This window comes from Rhineura floridana, chromosome 3 (assembly GCF_030035675.1).
Source record: "Rhineura floridana isolate rRhiFlo1 chromosome 3, rRhiFlo1.hap2, whole genome shotgun sequence".
Taxonomy (NCBI): Eukaryota; Metazoa; Chordata; class Lepidosauria; order Squamata; family Rhineuridae; genus Rhineura; species Rhineura floridana.
In genome coordinates, this window is record NC_084482.1 from 230,078,017 (window position 1) to 230,101,893 (window position 23,877).

Below are 23,877 nucleotides of genomic sequence, written 5' to 3' on the forward strand. Positions count from 1 at the left end.
CTGTCCAGCGTGTGACATTAGTTGGTTGAAAAGATTAACTCCTTTGTAACTGGATAAAGAAATAAACTGCTCTTTGCTTGGGACATTGAAAATTGAAGGAGTTTTGTTCCTTTGGCTTTAAGAATGACAATTAAGAAGATCATGGATGTACAAGAAGGGACTTTATTTCTAGACATGTTTCAGAAAATAATGAATGGGATTAACTCAATAAAACAAGAACTGAGAAATAATAGACAAGCGTGGAGAATTGAATTTCACGAAATGAGACAGGAGCTGAAAGAAACTCAGGATTCTATGAGAAAGGAGAATAAAGATAGATCTGGAAAACAAAAAAAGGATGAAAGAGAAATTAAAGGCAAGGTTCAAATTATGGAGATTGGCTTAAATATGGACATGAAAAAAGATTTGGATTTCCTGGTTGTGACGGATCCTGGAGACAAATATTATAGTTTGGAATTCAGCGCTGTCCCTGAAGGAATTGAAGAGATTGGAGATAAAGATATTATCGGTTCAAAAAAATTCCTGGACTGGAAGGATTTGATGGAACTTGAAATGGAGAAAGTTAACAGAATTAATCCCTGTTTTCTGTCAATGGAAAAACCTTCAAGAGATGTACTAGTGTATCATGTGGAAAAGAGGAACAGAGATGCGGCTTTGCAACAATACTTCAGTGATACGTTTGGATTTGATGGCAAGAAAATATCTGTGATGGAGGAAATTCCTATCAGACTTTTATTATATGACTATGACAGCAAGATTTTTCGGTGCGTAAAGATGGAAGATGGACCCAATATGGATAATGACAGAAGAGCGATATGAAATTACTGGACTTAGTAGATTTGATGAGTTGGATTAATTGATATGTTTATTTAGAAAAAAAATTGATTGACATATATCTCAAGGATTGGAAACTTCTCTTTGACTTTTTGTGGAAGATTAAAATGATATGATGTTAATGAGATTTGAAACCAACTAAGATAACCGTTGGAGGAAGGTGATTTTATAATCTATTAAGAGATAGGTTTGTTATATATTATAGATTTATAGGTGAACTATGACAAATTGGAAGTCAATATTTATATATATATATATATATATTCTTTTTGTATTGTATTAGTTATTGATTTGTGTTGTTTTCTTTTTGTATTATTTTGGTTTTGAAAATTAGAATAAAAAAATAATTGAAAAAAAAAATTCTCGGAGTTCTGTTGACATCAGAGTTTAACTGTCGAAGCTCGATGCCTTGTACAGAGTTATTTTAGCAGTAGGTGCTTGGACATGTAGTGAAAGTGGGGAGGGCAACTCCCACCCACTGTCACTATGTAGTGAAAGGCTTGAGCCCACCAGCTGTCTGCCTTCACCATCCCAGGAGTCAATCCCCAGCTTTGGGCAATTGATCCAAGCAAGTCCTGCTTTGACAAGGTTGTGCATGCTCGCACCAACCCTGCAAGGTAGTAACTGCCACCACCCTTCTAGGTGGTTAGCACTCTGGGGTGAAGGGAACTGCAGAGTCCAGTTAAAACACCAGAGCTTCTCAGGAGAAGAGTATGGAAGCACTCCTTGTCCCTTCTAAAGTCTCAGGTAAAACATTCCTCTGTTACACGGTAGTTGTAGTCGAATGGCAAGGACTGAAGTTAGGAACTAAAACCCCTCTCTGGAGTGAACACACGTTGGTTAAGATAATTAAAATTTATTAAAAAGAAAATAAGAAAAGCATAAAAGTTTTACAAATAAGAAAGAGGTACACACAATAAATTTTAGTAGCAATTTAGATACTGTTACCATATGCCCAAAAAGTTAAGGTTTAAAAAGGAAAACAGTAAGAGACTTTTGGCACAGATTAAAATAACGAAAGCTTCCTACCCTAAGCTATACTTACGGACCATAAGATCTACAGATGAATAGCCTTCCTCCCCTCACGGAACTTGCATCTCAGGATGAAAATGGAGCCACAGCAGAACATCACCTATGCAATAGGCTGATCCTCCGAAGTGGGACACAAACCCAAAGTTCTGAGCCCCTTGTTACGGAAGAGATCTTGGCTCAGCCGGAGACAATTAACCAATTGACATTTTCATCAAAAGGATGAAAAAACTATCTTCCCACAGCACATGGCGCCTCCTCTTGGTTTCCCATAACAAACTCAACGAGTTTTACAGCCTTGACAGAACCAGGCCCCTTCTGCTGATAAGGAGGTGCTAAGCTAACTTTCACCCAATAGCGCTGTGTTGTAAAATCACCAGGTCACAGTGATGGGGGGGAACCAAATGTTTAACTGCTTGCCAGCAGGTTAACAAAACAGATGTCAAGGGGAAAAATCCCCACAAGGCTTTGGTGTTCAGCCATTTTAAATGCAGGCCAGGGTAAAGCTGGCAAGCTGGCATGACAGAACACAGGTTGTGAAAAGAGATGCAGAGAGAGACAACTGTAATAAAAATCTACTCTTCTTCCTCCATTTAAGGTGGACAGCCCAGTACTTATAATGGGGAAATATTATATAGCCATATGATGGGGAATGAAATATACATAAGCAAGATATATTCTTCTATAAAACTACTTGTATTCAAACAGGTTCATAACATATTAATAGTTTTGTAGCAAGCAAGACTCTTTTTTTCTTTTAGAGCAGTCTTCCCTGACTGTGCTGGTTTGTCCTTTAGATAGTTTGGTAGACAGTGCTGGGAAGGAGTCAGTGGTCGTGGTGCACGTTGGCACCAACGACATGGGGAAATGCAGCCGTGAAGTCCTGGAAGCAAAATTTAGGTTGCTAGGTAGGATGCTGAAAGCCAGGACCTCCAAGGTGGCTGTCTCTGAAATGCTACCGGTTCCACGCACAGGACCAGCCAGACAGGCACAGCTTTGCAGTCTCAATGCGTGGATGAGACGATGGTGTCGGGTGGGTTTGGATTTGTTAGGCACTGGGGAACATTTTGGGACAAGCCGGGCCTGTACAAAACGGATGGGCTCCACTTGAACCAGAATGGAACCAGACTGCTGGCACTTAAAATTAAAAAGTGGCAGAGCACCTTTTAAACTGACTGAGGGGGGAAACCCAACAGGAGCTGAGGAAGATCTGGTTCGGAATAAACCTCCCCCCTGGGATAAAAACCAAAGAAATGATGACATTTTAAAAGGCGTATGCCTAGAAGTAGGCATTGTGAGAGCAGAGGCCCAGCATATCAATTCAGAAGGGCAAAATTACCACAGGCCAAACCACAAGTGCCCAAGACACTTAAAGAGAGACACTGCTTACAAGTGCCTGTATGATAATGCTAGGAGCCTCCGAACCAAGATGGGAGAACTGGAGTGCTTGGTCTTAGAGAAGAGCATTGATATAGTGAGCATAACGGAGACCTGGTGGAATAGAGAAAACCAGTGGGATATGGTTATCCCTGGATATAAACTATATCGGAAGGACAGGGAAGGACGTATTGGTGGCGGAGTCCCTCTATACATGAAAGAGGGCATTGAATCCAGCAAGCTCAAAACCCCAAAAGAGGCGGACTCCTCCACAGAATCATTGTGGGTGGTGATACCATGCCCCAGGAGGGATTTAATATTGGGAACGATCTATCATCCCCCTGATCAAAATGCTCAGGGAGACCTTGAGATGAGATATGAAATTGAGGAAGCATCCAAACTAGGAAATGTGGTAGTAATGGGTGACTTCAACTACCTGGACATAGACTGGTTGCATATGTGTTCCAGTCATGACAAAGAAGCAAAATTTCTAGATATTCTAAATGACTATGCCCTAGACCAGTTGGTCATGGAACCGACCAGAGGGATGGCAACCCTGGACTTAATCCTCAGTGGGGACCGGGACCTAGGGCAAGATGTAAGTGTTGTTGAACTGATTGGGAGCAGTGACCATAGTGCTATTAAATTAAACTTACATGTAAATGGCCAATTGCCAAGAAAATCCAACACGGTCGCATTTGACTTCAAAAGAGGAAACTTCACAAAAATGGGGGGATTGGTAAAAAGAAAGCTGAAAAACAAAGTCCAGAGGGTCACATCACTCGAAAATGCTTGGATGTTGTTTAAAAACACTATATTAGAAGCTCAAATGGAGTGCATACCACAGATCAGAGAAGGTAACCCCAGGGCCAAGAAGATGCCAGCATGGTTAACGAGCAAGGTCAAAGAAGCTCTTAGAGGCAAAAAGTCTTCCTTTAGAAAATGGAAGTGTTGTCCGAATGAAGAAAATAAAAAAGAACACAAATTCTTGCAAGAGAAATGCAAGAAGACAATAAGTGATGCTAAAAAAGAATTTGAGGAGCAAATGTATTTAGACATTCAAAAAGCGTTTGACAAGGTACTTCACCAAAGACTTCTGAGGAAGCTTAGCAGTCATGGAATAAGAGGAGAGGTCCTCTTGTGGATAAGTAATCGGTTAAGAAGCAGAAAGCAGAGAGTAGGAATAAACGGACAGCTCTCCCAATGGAGGGCTGTAGAAAGTGGAGTCCCTCAAGGATCGGTATTGGGACCTGTACTTTTCAACTTGTTCATTAATGACCTAGAATTAGGAGTGAGCAGTGAAGTGGCCAAGTTTGCTGATGACACTAAATTGTTCAGGGTTGTTAAAACAAAAAGGGATTGCGAAGAGCTCCAAAAAGACCTCTCCAAACTGAGTGAATGGGCGGAAAAATGGCAAATGCAATTCAATATAAACAAGTGTAAAATTATGCATATTGGAGCAAAAGATCTTAATTTCACATATACGCTCATGGGGTCTGAACTGGCGGTGACCGACCAGGAGACAGACCTCGGGGTTGTAGTGGACAGCACGATGAAAATGTCGACCCAGTGTGCGGCAGCTGTGAAAAAGGCAAATTCCATGCTAGCGATAATTAGGAATGGTATTGAAAATAAAACAGCCGATATCATAATGCCGTTGTATAAATCTATGGTGCAGCCGCATTTGGAATACTGTGTACAGTTCTGGTCGCCTCATCTCAAAAAGGATATTATAGAGTTGGAAAAGGTTCAGAAGAGGGCAACCAGAATGATCAAGGGGATGGAGCGACTCCCTTACGAGGAAAGGTTGCAGGATTTGGGGCTTTTTAGTTTAGAGAAAAGGCGGGTCAGAGGAGACATGATAGAAGTGTATAAAATTATGCATGGCATTGAGAAAGTGGATAGAGAAAAGTTCTTCTCCCTCTCTCATAATACTAGAACTCGTGGACATTCAAAGAAGCTGAATGTTGGAAGATTCAGGACAGACAAAAGGAAGTACTTCTTTACTCAGCGCATAGTTAAACTATGGAATTTGCTCCCACAAGATGCAGTAATGGCCACCAGCTTGGATGGCTTTAAAAGAAGATTAGACCAATTCATGGAGGACAGGGCTATCAATGGCTACTAGCCATGATGGCTGTGCTCTGCCACCCTAGTCAGAGGCAGCATGCTTCTGAAAACCATTTGCCGGAAGCCTCAGGAGGGGAGAGTGTTCTTGCACTTGGCTCCTGCTTGCGGGCTTCCACCAGACACCTGGTTGGCCACTGTGAGGATGCTGGACTAGATGGGCCACTGGCCTGATCCAGCAGGCTCTTCTTATGTTCGGAACTACTTGAATTCAAAACAAGTGATAACACTGTAAAAATTGATAAGATGTAAAAAAAGAATTGCAGTAAATTGCTTAGCTACATTTCTTTACTCATTTGCTGGAGCACTCAGCTCATGGTGAAAGGGGACTTTCATGTGAAGCACTGTACGTTGCCAAATTCACTAGAACATGATGCAGAAAGCACAGTACCTAGGCAAGTACCTACACATTGCCTATGCAAATAACTGTGCAATACTATAATGCCTATGTCATCCAGTGTCATACTGATGTGTTAAATCCTGATTGGTAGATGCTAAAGTCTTTGTCCTGAAATGTATAAAAAACCCAGGCAAACAGTGCTAAGTTGCCGTTCTCCACCCACTAGGTGGGAGACTGACCAAGTGTACACTTGTCATCAAAGAAAGGCCTACCTTTTTGCTCCAAGCGTCTGTGTTCAATTTTTATAGACAAGGACCCCCAGCAAAAGATCCCAATGGAGGAAAATTTCTCCAACAGTTATGCACAGCTGCAATTTACAAACTTAGGATGTATCCTGTCTGACAGGAACATGGCCCTTTCCACTGCCCAGAGGGCAGCTCACATCCCCTCTCTCCCTCCCTCCCAAAATGTTGTCCCCCTGTTACCTACAACACAAGATAGTGCTGGAAGATGAGATCCCCAGGACAGATGGCACTCTGTGAGCTACTGGGGAAGAACAACGGACAAGTACGAGTAGTGCTATGACTAAGGATGCAGCTGGGTCATGGCCGAAAGGAAGCCCAGAGGCTGATGCACACAATGTGACAAGAGAGTCCAGACGTGTGCAACATACACAATAGCAACACTGAATGTGAGAAGCATGAACCAGGGAAAGTTAGAAATTGTCAAGGAAGACACGGAACACATCAACATTACAATAGTTGGTGTGACTGAATTGAAATGGATGGGAATGGGACATTTTCAGGCAACTATACAATATTTTATGTAGGAAATGATAAATTAAGAAAAAACAGGGTTGCTTTAATAGTGAGAAGTGACGTAGAAAAAGCAATTAGGAGCTATAATGCAAAGGCTGAGTGAGTAATATCAATGAGATTTCATGGGAAACCTATCAATGTAATCATCATCTAAGTCTATGCTCCAACGGCAAACAGAGAAGAGGAGGAAACAGAGATTTTATGCAGAAGTACAGGAGGAAATTAAAGGGAAATTTAGGCCAAGAGTAGGGATGTTGAATAATCAACAGGGGAACACACTGACTGACTGAGATGAAATAAAAGGAAGATGGAAGCAATACACTGAAGAACTCTATAAAAGATATGGAAGGATGACAGATTCTTTCATGGAGGAACCATATGATGAAGAACCAGAAATTTTAGAATCTGAGGTGAAAGCTGCTCTTAAAACACTTGGAAGAAACAGATCACCAGGAATAGATGGCATACCAGTAGAGTTGCTACAAGCTACTGAGACTGACTGTGTCCAAATTTTGAGAAAACTTTGTCAACAAATATGGAAAAGAAAACAATGGCCACAGACTGGAAGCGTTCAGTAGACATCCCAACTCCAAAGAAAGGGGATCCCAGGGACTGTAGTAGTTTTTGAACTATTGCCTTAATATACCATGCAAGGAAAGTAAAGGCTCTTACCATATATGGAGTGAGAAGGGCCAGATGTTGAAGCTGGTTTTAGAAAGGGAAGAGGGACCACAGATTGCATTGCAAACATAAGCTGAATAATGGAACGGACCAAGAAATATCAGAAGGAAATCACACTGTGCTTTATAGATTATAGCAAATATTATATGTGTGTATGTTTTAATACTGGAAATAGTTTAATTTTATTTTAATGTAGACTTTGTATGTTTTTCATTATATGTATTTTTATCTGGAAGCCGCCGTGAGTTCCAATTTTGAAAAACAACGGGGTATAAATAAAGACAGTAACAATAACAATAATAAAGCCTTTGACTGTGTAGATCATGAAAAACTATGGAATGCTTTAAAAGAAATGGGGGTGCCACAGCATCTGATTGTCCTGATGCGCAACCTATACTATGGACAAGAGGCTACTGCATGGATAGAATATGGAGAAACTGATTGGTTCCCCATTTGTTTAAATCTATATGCAGAACGTATCATACAGAAAGCGGATTGGACCAAGAAGAAGGAGGTGTGAAAACTGGAGGGAGAAATATCAACAACTTAAGATATGGAGACGATACCATACTACTTGCAGAAACCAGTAATGATTTGAAAAGAATGCTGACGGAAGTGAAAGAGGAAAGCACAAAAGCAGGACTACAGCTGAACGTCAAGAAGACTGAAGTAATGACAACAGAAGATTTATGTAACTTTAAAGTTGTCAACAAGGACACTGAACTTGGCACAGGCATTAACCAAAGTGGAGACTGTGTTGTCCTTATGTTAAAACCTGTAAATATGGTAAGTGTGGGTTTACGAAGGCATACATGGTAAGTGAATTGAATGAGAGGGGGGAAGAGCATGGGATGGAAGGCTGGAGAATGCTGGATGAGGAGTTATTTGGATGGGTTGGTTGGCAGAGCTCTGACGGAGGGTTGGATTATATTTGGCTGACATTTAGACAGTATATATATGACCAGAAACATAAAGAGTGACACTATGTGAAACCATACGCTTGTTAAACATTCCTAAAGTAATCTTGTTATTTCCTGGTGTTAGCAAAGAAATACTTTTATTGGTTTACCAAATGCCTGATCCTTGGCTGGGGAAATATACAGACCAGAAGGGAGGGCAGGGTAATTACCAAGGCTGAAGGGAAACTGTATCTAATGGTGGCAGCAGCGAAGGGAGATATTGTAACATCGTCAAGTATCCAGAGCAACCCAGGATTGTATGCTTTCAAGACAAAGATACAGGGGGGTTGTGGACAGCAAGGGCACCCAGACACAAAGTAAGAAGCTATAGAGAGACTGAAGCAAGGTCTCTAGCAGTCTTGTTTATAGGGAGTGGCTGGTGGTGCTGCCTAGCAGTGGGATCTTGTGAGATCTGTGCTAGAGCGGAGTGAGAAAAAATAAAAAGGACAATCCTGACTGGTGGTGTCCTGAGGTGGTGCCTAGTGAAAGGCGGTAGCCACAAGCAGGTGGGAACCTGACAGGTGGAGCCAAAAGTTGGGATAGTCACAGAGACAATAGTCAAGAAATCAGAATAAGTCTTGGACTGGGGAGGGTAGCTCTGAGAAAAAATCCTCAAATGCAAAGATGGATCACTGAACACCAAAGTCCAGATCTTTCAGACCATGGTATTCCCCATCTCTATGTATGGATGTGAAAGTTGGACAGTGAAAAGAAAATCAACTCATTTGAAATGTTGTGTTGGAGTAGAGGTTTGTGGGTACCATGTACCGCGAAAAAGACAAATAATTGGGTGTTAGAACAAATTAAACCAGAACTATCACTAGAAGCTAAAATTGTAGTTGTGGTCATTGGCAAGGTACCGGTTCAGAGCCAAACCTCTGCTGTATGAACACACACTGGTCAGTAGAAATAACTTTATGAAAGAATAAAAGAGGTGCACAGTTACAGCAGCAAAGTAGTTCCTTAATATCAACATCCAAAAAGGGCAAGGTAAAACCTAGGGAGTTCAGCCACAAGAAAAAAACAAGAAAACTATCTAACCTAGTCTAATACAGGTAGACAGTTGCACAGACTCCCTCTTCTCAGAGAGAGGAACAGTCAGGAGAGGTGATGCAAAATGGAACCTCAGCAGGAAACATCAGGTAGGCAGGATGGGACCCAGGAGAGGAACAAAAGCTAAGGTTTGAGCCCCATACTTATGGCAAACTGCCCAGCAACAGGCCGGATCCAATTAAGCAATCTGGAAATTTCTGCATGAAAAAAGGGCCCATCAATCACCGGCCAAATGAAACATCTTCCCTAAAACTTCCCAGACATTACAACCTTGATGGAGCCCAGCTTCTACTGACAAGGTGATCTTAGGGTGGGCCTCTGAGTATCCACAGCTGGGAAATAAAACTGCCAACTCATAGCTCTAATACAGAAATGAAGCAATACGCCTAAAGCAGAGGACCCGCAGGGCTCTTCCTTAGAAATTCCCATATGGCCAGCTGTTACAAAAGCAGAAACCTTGGATCTTATAGCCTCTCTTAAATCAAACAAGGCTCCAGGGCCCGACAACATACCCCCAGAGGTCTTTAAACTGAATGCTAACTGGTGGGCACCCTTTTTGGCTGCCCTGTTTACTAATATCAATTCCTCTATGACTATCCCTGAGGGCTGTGGAGCTGAAATAATAATTCCCATCTTTAAAAAAGGTTCCCACTCAGACCCAGCAAACTATAGACCTGTAAGTCTTCTTAACATAATAACTAAGCTATATGCCACTTACCTTTACAGAAAACTTTTAGACTGGGTCAATCAAAAGGACCTTTTGGCACCAGAGCAAGTAGGCTTCCGTGCTGGCTGTTCTCCCTACGACCACGCTCTGGTCTTGCAGCATATAATCTCCAAGTATAGTAATACTAAGGGTAAAGCATTATATACTGCCTTTGTTGATCTAAAAGCGGCCTTTGACTCTATATCCAGAACAAGACTCTGGCTGAAATTACAAAATTTGGGAATTGACAGACGCCTATTAGCCCTGATACAAGGTTTGTATCAAAACACTTCTCTACAAATTCATTGTAATAATAAAGGCCATCTAACGAAACAAATTTCTACTTCTAAGGGCGTGAAGCAGGGTTGCATCCTTGCTCATTTATTATTTAACTTATATATAAATGCGTTAGTATTCACCGTCGCCCCTATTCCATCACATCTCCCGATGTTGTCCTATACGCCCAGACCTTGTCTATTATATGCTGATGACATAGTTCTATTATCACAAACTCCAGTTGGTCTTAAAAGATTAATGGCGTCTCTAACATCTTTTTGCCTAGAAGAAGATCTAATAATTAACCACCATAAAACTAAAGTGGTAGTATTTACTAAAAAAAAGATCAAACATGTCTGGAGGATTGATAATCGGCTTATAGAACAGGCAAAAAACATTAGATACCTTGGAATCATTTTCCAATCATCAGGTTCCCAACAGCAGCATATTACCTCTAGTCTGCTGAATGCTAGATGTATGACAAAGTCTTTAATATCTTTTTTTCATACTAAAGGGGGTCGACTTATTCCCCCCGGTTAGAAAAGTTTTTGTTGCCAAATTAATCCCTCAACTTATTTATGGAGCCCAGATTAGCAGTTACGAATTTCACAAAGACGGAAGCTATTCAAAACTCCTTTTTAAGAGCTATATTAGGAGTTCCCACCTGTGTACCTAACCACATTCTTAGACTAGAATGTGGTCTGCAATCTATTGAGGCAACTGTTTGGAAGCTGAGAATATTATTTTGGTTAAAACTGATCTTTAACTCCCTAGGGTTGGCCCCCCATGTTCTTATAGATAATCATCACTCTTCCTGGGAGATAATGATCCACAACAAACTAACAACTTTAGGTCTTTCTCCAGCTTATATACTACAACTGAGCTTTGAAGCTGCCCGAGAGCTAGTTAAGCAACGGCTCAAAGACACTGACCTAGAATTATCTACTTCTTATTAAGAAGCAAAGACACAATCCCAAATTTTGCACATTAATGACATATTTGACGACCCTAGAGCTCCCTAACTACCGTAGAGCCTTTACTTTAATGCGTTTAAATATCCTACCGTCTGCTATCCTTTTCGGCAGATACAATAAAATTCCCTACTCAGAGAGAGTATGTTCATGTGCCGTAAAAGAACCAGAATCTAATGAACATGTTCTCTTTTGTTGTACATATTATCAAGATCTGAGAACTAAATTAATTTCACCCATTTTACGACCTTTTCCAGGTAGGACCAAGCTTTTTATCTAGATTACTTACTAGGCGACAACTTACCTGAGGTGACATTTGTAGTTGCCAAATTTAGTGTGGCGGCCATCCAACTCAGGAAAATTATAATGAATCAAACATCGGTTAATTAAATTATACTATGATTTTAATTGAAATTAATTATTTTATCATACAGGGATGAAGTATGAGTGTATTAATACTTTTATACGATTTTGTAAGTTGTCTTGAATGGTCTGTTGGATGGCGGCCATCAAATCCAGGAAAATTATAATGAACTAACCATCTGTTAACTTAAGTGTACTATGATTTTAATTGAAATTAATTATCTTATCATACAGGGATGAATTATGAGTGTATTAATACTTTTATACGATTTTGTATGTTGTCTTGAATGGTCTGTTGACTGTAATAATAATAAATTCAAAATTCAAAAATTCAAATCCACAGCTGGGAAATAAAACTGCCAACTCACAGCTCTAACACAGAAACGAAATGTTAACCTGTTAAGATCCCACATTAACAAATGAAACCCCACATTTTTTTGCTATACAACCATCTTGAATTCAGGTTTTCATGACACTTTGGACACCTCATGAGAAGACAATAATGCTGGGAAAAACAGAAGGCAGTAGAAAAAGAGGAAGGCCAAACAAGAGATGGACTGATTCCTTAAAGGAAGCCACAGACCTGAACTTACAAGATCTGAACAGGGTGGTTCATGACAGATGCTCTTGGAGGTCACTGATTCATAGGGTCACCATAAGTCATCATTGACTTGAAGGCAGATAAGAAAAACAAAGTTGGCAATGAGGACATTTAACTTGTCAAGGATTATCAATACCTTGGCACACTCATTAACCAAACTGGAGACAATAGTCAAGAAATCTTGGACTGGCAAGGGTAGCTACAAGAAAAGATCCTCAAATGCAAAGATGCATTTGTGATGTTCCTGTATGTGAATGTAATGTAAATATGGTAAGTGCAGGTTTATTATAGGAAATATGGTAAGTGGAGTGAGTGAGAAGGGGGAGTACATGGGCTGTAGAATGCTGGAGGATGATTGGCTGTGTGTTTGAATGGCTGAAGGTATAAATGAGAGGATGACAGTTGAGTCATGGTGGTGGGGGTTGGACAGGGTGGTTGTAGACAGGGAGGTTGATGTGGTGCTAAAGAAAAGCTGACTCTTCAGACTGGTGGCAGCAAAAGAGGGAGAGTGTTGGTTGTAGGCCTTGCAGTAAGTTGAAGAGGGCTCTGGCTGGGAAGCACAGGGGGTGCTGTGCTAGGATCCCAGAATTATCAGCACTAAATTGGCATCCCAGAGTCTTCCTGTCTGTGAAAAGGGGGTGTAGGAAATGATGGCAGCTCCAACGGATAATCTGAAATGCATTGTGGGTCAGATTTGCGAAGCAGGGGTGCCAGGAAGGGAGTAAGAAGGCTATCCTTAACCTCTCCTAATTCTAACAGCATAAATCACCATCTCATTAATCTCCTGCATGATCTCCTTGTACAGAGCTCTCTAGTCTGGATCCAGCTGAGCCTGTTCCTCCTGGGTGAAGTGCAAGGACCCTTCCTCAAAGATCACCAATCCCTGGAAGAAAAAAACATTGCCTTCTTCATTGATACTCCCAGGCAAGGCATGGACATCATCTGCCCTCCACTCACGCTCTGAAGAGAGATGGGGCAAGCAGGATCTTTTCCTTTAGAGTTCACAAATCACCTCAGGTCCAGATGGCATCTGATCTTCTAACAAAAATAGGTACGTTCTCTCAAAGACTTGCTACCATATGGACTGGTATCAGGGAAATCAGAGGCCTATTAACTGTTCTGGGAAAAATAGTGTAAAATATTATTAAAGATAAAATTACCAAACATGGAGTGGAACTCAGCAATCATGGGATATCGGGGAATATGCTCTCATGCATCACGAATTGTTTAAAGATCAGGAAGGAGAAAGTCGGAATAAATGAACAGTTCTCCCAATGGAGGGATGTAAGAAGTGTCCCCCCGCCTATCATCAGGATTAGGACCTGTGCTTTTAAACTTGTTGCTAAATGACATGGATTTACTGTTGATATCAAGTTCAGGGTGATTAAATAAAGAGGGATGGTGAGGAACTCCCAAAGGAACTCTCCAAAGAGCAAATGCAATTAAATGAAAGCAAGTGTAAAGTGATGCACAGAAGTAAAAAAATCCAAAGTGAACCGGTGGTGACTGACAGGAGAGAGACCTTGAGGTCATAGCGGATGCCTCAGTTAAGATATGTTATATCTATGAAATCAATGAATTCCATGTGAAGGATTATTAAGACACAGATTGGAAATAAAACTGCCAATATCTTAACGCCATTATACACATTGAAGATGTGATCCTACTTGGAATGTTGTCTTCTGTTCTGGTTGCCTGATCGCAAAAATAGCATTCTAGAGGTGGAAGAGGTAGAGAAATGGGCAGCCAAAGTGATCAAGGATTGCAACATTTGGGGATTTTTGCCATAGAAAAATAGCTTAGAGGAGACACGATGGAAGTATATGATCACATCACACCTTTAAAGCACATTCAACACAAATGTAAAGCACATGGCTTCCCCCAACGAATCCTGGATAATAGTTTTTCCTCACTGCGCTACATTCCCAGCACCCTTCATAAACTACAACTCCCAGGACTCTTTGGAGGAAGCCACATGCTTTCAATGTACACTGTGGATATGCCATAAAGAAGCGTGGTGTGGAGAAACTGGATAACATCCTCTGATTTAGTAGGGAACTTACACCTGGAGTGTAGGAAGAGAGAGCAGGAAGTAGCTTCAACGAATTTGCACCCATTTCAGGAGAAACGTCACTCGCTAAGTAGTCTGTCTGCCAGGCTACCCCAAAACAAGGAGGGCAGGGCCACCTTTTTGCTTTCCTGGATTAAATGGCGAACTTAATTCTAACAGAACAGGAAACTGGGGAGGGCTGGCAGAATGGAATTAATGGCAGAATAACCTCACTATTCAACTCTCACAGCTGAACCAAAGGAGAAAGGAGGACACATGAAGAAGCGGCACATTCAGCGCACTGGTGTCTCCTTAGCTCTGTTCTGACGATCAAGCTTCCACATCTGCAAAGCTTAAGGCCCTGAAATTCACCTCCAGACCCACAGATGTTCCCCGGGCAGAGCTGCAGCCTCCGATCGGGAGGGTCTGTGGGGAGGGGCGCTTCAGGGGGTCCTCGCCCTCTTCCACCCTCCCCAACTTGCCTACCTTTGTCTCCAGGCTCCCCCCGCGCAACCCCGCTGGCCAACATCGCTGCGCACGAAGAGGGGCTCCTCCGGCGCTCCCAGCCTCCGTTTCTCGCAGAGAGGCGAGGCAGGAAAGGGACGTCCCTCCTTTGCGCTCCTTCCTCCGGCTCTGTCGTCGCTTGTTAACCCTTCAAGAGCTCCCGGCAGAGAGAGGCTTCTTAACGGGTGGGCCTGGGGAAGTGATCAGGCTCCACTCCGGAGCCCCGAGCCCTGTGCGGTTGGCCAGCCGCTGGCTCTGGACAGGTGAACCTTCCCTTGAGGCTGCTCTTCCAGCGGGCTGAACGGATCGTCCTTGGCCCAGCAGTGGACTCCACTCCTGCTGAGAGCTTGGAAAAGTTACTTTTGGGAACTACAACTCCCATCAGCCCAATCCAGTGGCCATGCTCCTGCTCTTATCCCACCAGTGAGCTGCCTGCCTGGGCCGGGTTGTCAAGGTTTTCTCCGGGAGGTCGCTCTGGGTCCCACAGGAGAGGGAGCGCGCCAAGAAACAGGCGCAGGGATGAGTGGAGCTATTCGGAGCGGGAAACTTGGGCTGCCATAAGTGCCTCCCTCCAATCCCAGCTATGCTGCTCCCCCTTCCTGCCTGCAGCCTCCAAGCCCAGGATCTCCTCTCCTCCCCCTGCCACCCAGTCCTTTTCAACTCCCTCCCCAGAGGGATCAGCCTTTCCAGCACGTGTCTGCCAGAGCAGAGGTCTGAGGCCAGCTGCAGGGATCGCAGCAGGCATCCACTGGGATGCCACTTAGAAAGCTGGGAGCAGCGGAGGTTTCAGCTCCCTGGACACCTTCTGGGAAAACCCGGAGTGGATTTCACTGCCCCACTAACTGGGAGGTTTTGTTTGCCCATCCTGGGGGGGACCCTGCCTCACCACTCTTCTGGAGAGAGACCCACTTTTGTCCTGTTGCAAAGCTTGTTATTCTGCCCCCTTTCCCACCAAGTATCCTTAGAACCATAGAGTTGGAACGGGCCTGAAAGGCCATCCAGTCCAGCCCCCTGCTCAAGGCAAGTTTTTGTTGTTGTTTAGATGTTCTCCTAACATTTTGTCAGAAGAGATTGCAGTTTGTGGTCAGCATGTTTCCGGAGCCACAATCAAGGCAGCTCAGTGTTAAAGAAAAAGAGGAACTGTTGTAAGAATGTTTCTTAGGAGAACACCACATATGCTGAAATTGTATTGAGTAAAAGTTAGAACTATAACTCTTCTTCAGATGTGTTTCGGTGTCTTGTTTTGTACCTTGTGAGATGTCAGAACATGGGCAAAGGGCCCTTCCTCTTTCTCTAAACGGACATAAACAGTTTGAGACACTGGGACCAGGTACCTGCCCTCAGGGGAGGATGCTTGGGTAGGGATTGGCCCAAAGGGGTCATAAGGTACAATGTATGTATGATGCATAACTCACTATAAAAAGCAATGTTTTCCTGTTGATTGGCAGAATGAAATTCGAGAGAGCTTCCTCTCCCATTATGCATACTGGTATTTTATGTTATTGATCAATAAACCTCTGTCTTTTGGAGCACAATCTTGGTCTGGAAAGTTTTTCCTTCAACAGTTTGGCGCCTCACGTGGGGCAGGACAGAGACAGGATTGGAGCCTGGTGGTCTTGTTGGTGGAGACATTAGGGCTCGGCCTGTTAGCTCCTGCTGAATAGACCAACACCAGATTGTCGCTCCATAGGATATAGGCATCTGTGTGTGTCCTGCTTGTGTGCAAAATTGGCCAGAGAACATCAATAAAAACTTTGAGCTCAAAAGCTCCTGCTGACTGGGTGAGTATAAATGTTTTGAGGGATTTATAAAAGGGAAAATACCAGTTGGGTAAGGAACACATTGAGAGTGCATGGAGGAATGACTGTCTATGTGGGCATAGGGGTCCCTGGTATGTGAACTCTCTTTCAAGACTCTTCCCCTGCATCATCCCTGGTGGTCTCCCGAACGGGGGGCTTCCATATGAATGCAGCCAATTGAACTCAGTGGTTAGCGAGTTTGCATAGCAGTGTCTACCACCTTGCCATGAATGAGGAGTTCATAGACCCCTCCATGGTCAAACGACCCTGCATGCCTGAAAACCGTTTGTTTGTTTTCCCACTCCCATTTCCCTCTATCTGTGAAAAGTAGAGATTGTGTGTAACAGTCAAGTCAGGTCTGGCTAAATGAACACCAGAGGGAGAGCCTTGACTGAGACACACAATATTGAATGAATGGGCTCTCTCTGCAAATCCAGGCTTTATTTATTTATTTATTTAAGCTTATATACCGCCCGACTAGCAACAGCTCTCTGGGCTTGAATAATCACCGGGTGCAACTGGTATTGAGAATTGAATATTGATTTGGAGAAGAAGAAGAAATAATAAATGTTACAGGGTTATGCTGAGGCTATTAACTTAAGGATCCAATAAGGGCGAGAGTCATGGCTAAGGCAAAGAACCCAGAAAGCAGGGTGGTGTGGAATTTAAGGAAATAAAGGAATTTGTCCAGGATTTAAAGGCCCCTTCAGAGTCAGGCCAGGCTTTAGGTCCCCTCGGAGATAGATAGTCCAGGAATTGAATTCTTTCAGAGTCAGACTAGAATTTGAATTCCCCTTGGAGATAAATAGGCCAGGACTTCAATCCCTTCAGAGTTAGACTAGGATTTAAGTTCCTTTGGAGAATACTGTCCAGGAATAGATCCCTTCAGAGTCAGGCTAGGATCTAGGTCCCTTCAGAAATATAGTTTGAGAACCCCAGGGTAATGTCCACAGCCACAGATAAGGAAATAAATAGGGAAACTGAAGAAGAAAGAGAGTTTGCAGGGGAGGGATGCTCTTGGCCTTTAGCATATTCAGGTTTGTATCATAATTGGAAACTGCCACCGCCGCCAAATTTTTGGACAATAGCGGATTATTGTACACCTCACCCACGCTATTTGAGGCAGCCAAAACACAAACACCCAAAGAGAATTTATACTGAAAAATGGAGAAAGTTGTTAGATAAACAGTGGGATTTGAAACTAGGCACAAGGCATAGAAGGTGGGCTTTTCAGCAAATAAGGAAGTTTGGGCTTCGCCCAGGGCTGTTATGCCCTAGTTATATTCAGATACGCATATATACCCCATGACCTATCCTCTGGATATTTTAAGAATAAATGTTTGGATCTCGAGCCCTACAGAGGATTTGTCGTTGTGGAGAAAGGGAACGTTTAAACCAGAAGCAAGGAAAAAACGAGAACAAAAACACTGAGTGGTCAGTTTTAACAATTTGCCGCTGGGCACCCTATCCCAAAGAAATACCAGATATGGGGGAATCATTTTCAAAGCCTGTAGAGCTCCCTGAAAAGGGCACTCCAGCAGCTAAACTGTATGAAAAATATGGGATGGTGCCCATAAAGTACCTCTCACTCTGGCATGCTCATACTAGCAGCTTGGGGAGAAAACTGCAGTGGCCAGAGGAAGGATCATTTGATACTGGAAGGATAAAAGCATTAAGAAAATGGCTTCATGACTTTGGCTCACAGGTTCCCCAAGAACAATGGCAGTCATTCAGGCTGTGGGAACTAGAGGCTAATTTGAGAAAAACAGCTTCTCAAGTCAGAAGCCTTAAAAATACAAAAACAAGAGTAACAGAGCAATTGGCTTCCCTCCAGAAACCACAGCCGCTCCAAAAACCACCACAGCCTTTGGAGCAAGCAACAGCAACCGCCCAAAAGGCTGAAACAAAGGGCAAAATTGATTTGTATCCTCTAAAAGGGATTGTAAACGAAGGATTCCAACCCTAAGCTAGAAGTGGACTGGGGGAAGCAAGAGAAACCAGTGTAATTCATATGGATTTAAATCAGGGACTAAATAGCTCTCCTGTAAATTCAATCAAAGTAACTGTGGGAGATTGGCCAAAACAGTTTTTGCCACAAAGAGCCCTCACTTGGGCTGGACAATGGGGAACAGAAGTGTCTCCAACCTCTGCCGCCCCTTCAGAAACCACCTGGTTGGATTTACCGGACCCATTTAACTCTCCCCAACACAGTGCCTCCCAGAAAGTGTTGGCAGCGGTGTATCGACTGCGTGTGCCCAGCAGGATAGAGCAAGTTGAAAGGATACCCCCACACGGGCCGTTAATTGTTAATTGTTTACTGACAGGATTTCGTACAGGAACGGTTACAATACAGATGCGAATACTTTCCTTCACACTCCTAACACCCCCACACCTTGTAGTTTCTTTTTCAAGGCTTTATAGACTGGGTTTGCTCTGTGTCAGCTGCAGCCTCTGCTGTGAGTTGTCCTTGAGCTGCTGCGCACCTTAACCCTTTACTTGTCTTTCATTTCTGTCTTTCTGGAAAACTAGACAGATAGACTCCTCTGCAGCCTACAGAAAGGAGGAGAAATGCAATTAGGACAAAAGGGAGGGATACCTTTTCTGGATTTCGGTCCAAAGGATTTTCAGTTTAAAAATGAGATGGTCAAGTTGGGGGAAGAACTGGCTAGTAGACAGGTACCAGCCAGGAATACTCGTAGTAAACTTCCAACCACCTCGACCCCAAAATTGTTGTTGCCAGTAGAACTTCAACAGTTACAACAAACCAGATCTGTGTTAAATGAGGGAGAGGAGGCTCTGTCACTGCAGGGATTATTTCCATTGAGACAGCTGCCTGGGGCCCATGGAGATCTCGAAACAGTGCATGCTCCTTGGACCCCAGGAGATTTGTTAAATTTAACAAGGACATTTTCAAAAATAAGGGATGGTCCTCAAAAATTTAAGGAAGAATTGGAAATGGTACTTACCTGTTACAATCCCAGCTGGGCAGATGTGAATCAGCTACTGCGGGTAGTAATGCCAGCCAATGTGGCTAAGAGAATTAAAACTCATGCTCAATGGCCAGACGAAGATTGCCACCTAAAGTTTTTACCTGATCTCAGACGAGATCTGCTAAATACAATTTTGGAAATATGTCCAAAGAAAGCTAATTGGATCAAAATAAATAACTGTAAACAAAAAGAAGGAGAAAATGCTTCTGATTTTATGGAATGAATGAAAACAATTTTTAATCAATGTTCTGGCATAGAAAATGCAGAAGAAAATGCTAGACCAGCCTTGGTGGCAGCCTTTGTTCAGGGATTATTACCAAAAGTAGGGGAAGCAATTCGAACACATGTAATGGGATGGCAAAGCAAACAGATGCAAGAAATTATTGATCAGGCCAATCATTTTATGAATGTGCCTACAAAGAAGAAGGAAGGAAAAGAATTACTGGCAGTAGCCCTTCCTCCTTGGCAACCGAAAGGAGGAGGGCAAGGAAGGGGAGCTAGAAAGGGGATAACCAGGGATGTTATGAGAGGAGACATGAGGACAATGGGGAGGGACCAACCTGTTACCATTGTGGTCAGGAAGGCCATTATAAAAGAGACTGTCTTATTAAACATCAAGTAGGATGGGCCCCTTGGGAAAGTCACTCTGAAAGAGGGAAAGGGATGGGGGCAAATCAACACCCAGTGAATCATGGTTATATCCCAAGCAGACCTCCACAAAGGATGGGTCCCCCACAAGGAACTAACCCATTTAGCCCTCCTATAACCCTCAAAAGAAATTCAAGAAGGTCAAGAAAGACAGAACAATGAGGGGGTGTGGGATCAATGGAATTGACAATAAGATCAACTAGGAGCAAACAGGGCAGAGCTGACAACACTAGCCACTATCATGGATGTGGAAACTATTATTCCACTTTCAAATGGGCAAACTTCAAAATTTGAATGTATGGTGGCGGGACACACTGCTCCTTTCTGTCTTAAAGGCATCAGATTTCTCAGATGTCCCTAGTACTTCTACCATTGTAGAAGCGATAGGGGTGTCCAATCAACCTATTCCACATACAGTAACAGAACCTTTGCCAATCACTATTGGCCCTCTGTCAGTAGAGCATGCATTTCTATTAAGTCCATCTTCTCCAGTAAATATTTTGGGAAGAGACCTTTTATGTCGATTGGGTTGTACAATATATTGTACTGAAGTAGGAGTGTTTCTGGATGTGGACCATAGGAGATGTGATGAAGCAGTGGCTGTGCTGAATAGCCCTATTCCTTCTCCTCTATCAATTCCCATGTGGGAGGGAGTGTGCCTATTTACAACAGAACAAGAACAAATTATAGATAGGGTACCTCCTAAGCTTTGGGCTACACATGCAAATGATGTGGGATGCATCATATCTGCTGATCCTGTTCATATTGCCATAGATCCTACAAAATCATTGCCAAGAGTGCCTCAATATCCCCTGAATCCTAAAACAATTGAAGGATTAAAGGAAGACATAACTTCCCTCTTACAACAAGATATTATTGCCCCAATTCAAAGTCCATGTAATACCCCTATAATGGGTATTTGTAAACCTTCAGGAAAATTTCGTCTTGTGCAAGACCTGCGGAAAATCAACTGGGTAGTAATGCCCTCCTTTCCAGTTGTTCCAAATCCCCATACCATATTAGCACAGCTACCCCCTTCAGCCCAATACTTCATGGTTGTGGATCTCTGTTCAGCCTTTTTCTCCATCCCTATCCATGAGGATAGTAGATTCCTCCTCGCATTCTCTTTCCTCGGGACGCAGTTCTCCTGGAAAAGACTGCCTCAGGGATTCTGCCATGCCCCCTCCATATTTTCCCAGGCTTTAAAGAAGGATTTGGATGATATTGTCTTCCCCCAGGGATCAGTCTTATTACAATATATTGATGATCTTCTTTTTTTTTTTTTTTTTTTTTCAATAATTTTTATTCAGATTTTCATAAAACATACAAGACAAAATCATAAAACATTCAAAGACAAAAAACAAAATCAAAAATAGTTAAACAAAAAGAAAAAAAGAAAAAAAAAAACAAAAATAAAAAATAAAAAATAAAGAGTAAAATATTGACTTCCCATTTGTCAAAGATCAAATCAGTTATAAGTCTATAATATATAACAATCCTGTCTCTTAAGTCATATTATAAAATCACTTTCCTCCAGTAGTTATCTTACTTAATCATCAAATCTCATAAACATTACTTTATTCTTTCCACAAAAAGTCAAAGAGAGGTTTCAATTCTTTAAGAAATATATCTATCAATTTTTTTTTTCCAGATAAGCATATCGATTAATCCATCTCATTACTAATTATGATAATCTTATTGTCATAACCATAGTCAAAATAAACATTTCAATTAATCCATCACATCAGAATCTGTTAGGTTCAGTAATTTCAGTAGCCATTGTTCTATTATCCCTATTAGTTCCATTTTCCATCTTCCATCTTCAGTAGTCTTGTTAAGTCCAGTAATTTCAGTATCCAATCTTCCATTATCAGTATTCCATAATAATCTTGCTGTCAAAGCCATAGTCATATAGTAAGAGTCTGATGGGAATTACCTCTATCCCAAATATTTTCTTGCCATCCATTCTGAATAGGTTGCTGAAATACTGCTGTAAAATCATATCTCTGTTCTTTTTTTCAAAATACACTGGGTCATCTCTTGAAAGTTTTTCCATTGTCACATGGCTGCAGTTAATTCCATAGATTTTCTCTATATTGGGCTCCATCACATCATTCCAGTCCAGAAGATTATCCATGCCATTGATAACTTTATCTCTAGAATCTTCATTAATTTCTTCAGAGATAACATTGAGTTCCAAACAATAGATTTTATTTCTAAAGTCCATAGACTCCAAATCTTGTTCCTGTTCCACGTTTGTTCCAATCTCCGGGATCTCCTCTCTCACAGGGACCCCTGTTCCAGTCTCCAGGGTCTCCTCTCTCACAGGGACCCCTGTTCCAGTCTCCAGGGTCTCCTCTCTCACAAGGACCCCTATGTCTTTAATCTCCTGTGTCTCCAAACAATAGATTTTGTTTCTAAAGTCCATAGACTCCAAATCTTTTTCCTGTTCCACGTTTGTTCCAATCTCCGGGGTCTCCTCTCTCACAGGGACCCCTTCCAGGGTCACCTCTCTCACAGGGACCCCTATATCTTTAATCTCCTGCTTCATTTTACTCAATTCAATTTTCAGCTCCATACAACCCTGTCGCAGGTTTTGTTTCGTTATCTCAATCTCATCCATTATTTTCTGAAACATAGTTATTTCCAGCTTCTCAGCCACTTTCTTAATTGCCATTTTAAAAGAAAAATATAGGAAAACCACTTCTTATTTCAGCAACAATTGGGTTAATACTCCAAACTTGGTGACATCACAGTATAAACAGAGCAGACAGCCTTATCTCTCCATGCTTAAGTAAACAAAATGCAGTTCCCAGGATCGAAACAATTAATGGCGGTCGTCAGGAAACAGATTCGTCAAAATAAAATAGACCAAAAAGAGAGTAGTCTCAGACAATATAATATTCTTCAAAATAAAAATCTGGAATAGAAATCCCTCTTCTGTGTATATCTTTAGAATGCAAATCCAGGACAGCTTTTTGCAACAAAAACAGAGATAAGCTATTAATTAGTGAGTAGCAGAGAGAAGTTATGGCTCCCCAGTGAGATGTCAAAAACCGATCAATCTGGCAAATCTCTTTTAAACAGCAACAATTTAAGTCAAGTAAAAGAAAAATATAGAAAGAAGGGTGCTTGCCTGTTAGTGCGTTCTCTCTTAGAAGATAAGATGAACGTTCGCTTTATCAGATAGAGCTTGTTGTTAAAAATCCGTCCCACCTTCGTCGGCTGGACCTCGTCCCATAAATTAATGAGATCTGGTCGTCCCAACAAAAATAGGCTTTGAGGTTAATCTCTTCGTTTCTCCCTACCCGGGAGAAGTTTAATCAGTCAAAAAAAGAAAAAATCTGACTGATATATCTGAATAAGCTTCTTTTGAGGCAGGAGCCCGTCTCAAAAGCAGGCACAGGCTAAGTCACCCTTCCCGGAAGTCCAATATATTGATGATCTTCTATTAGCATCTAAAACATTTTTGGCATGCTCAGAGGATTCAGTAACATTGTTGCGTGCATTAGCTGAAAAGGGGCATAAGGTTTCCAAGGAAAAACTACAGTTGTGCCTCCCTAGGGTCCATTATTTGGGACATGATATATCACAAGGCCAAAAAGCACTTTCAATGAATAGAATTAAGCCTATCTTGGCACTAACTCGTCCAAGCAGAAAAATGGATGTAAGGTCATTCATTGGCATGACTTCCTAGTGCCGCCCATGGATCCTGGGGTATGCAGAATTGGTGAAACCCCTCCAACAATTA

The 23,877-nt window shown here is 42.1% G+C and overlaps 1 protein-coding gene across 2 annotated transcripts in view; it reads right to left on the reverse strand.

Moving 5' to 3' along the window:
* Positions 1–14,784, reverse strand: part of LOC133381901 (zinc finger protein 420-like) — a 71,702-nt gene extending 56,918 nt beyond the window's left edge. For both annotated transcript variants that reach the window (XR_009761752.1, XM_061621475.1), the window contains exon 1: positions 14,672–14,784. The gene's annotated coding sequence lies outside the window, so the exon portion shown is untranslated. The remainder of the gene's footprint in view (positions 1–14,671) is intronic.
* Positions 14,785–23,877: the final 9,093 nt, after the last annotated feature.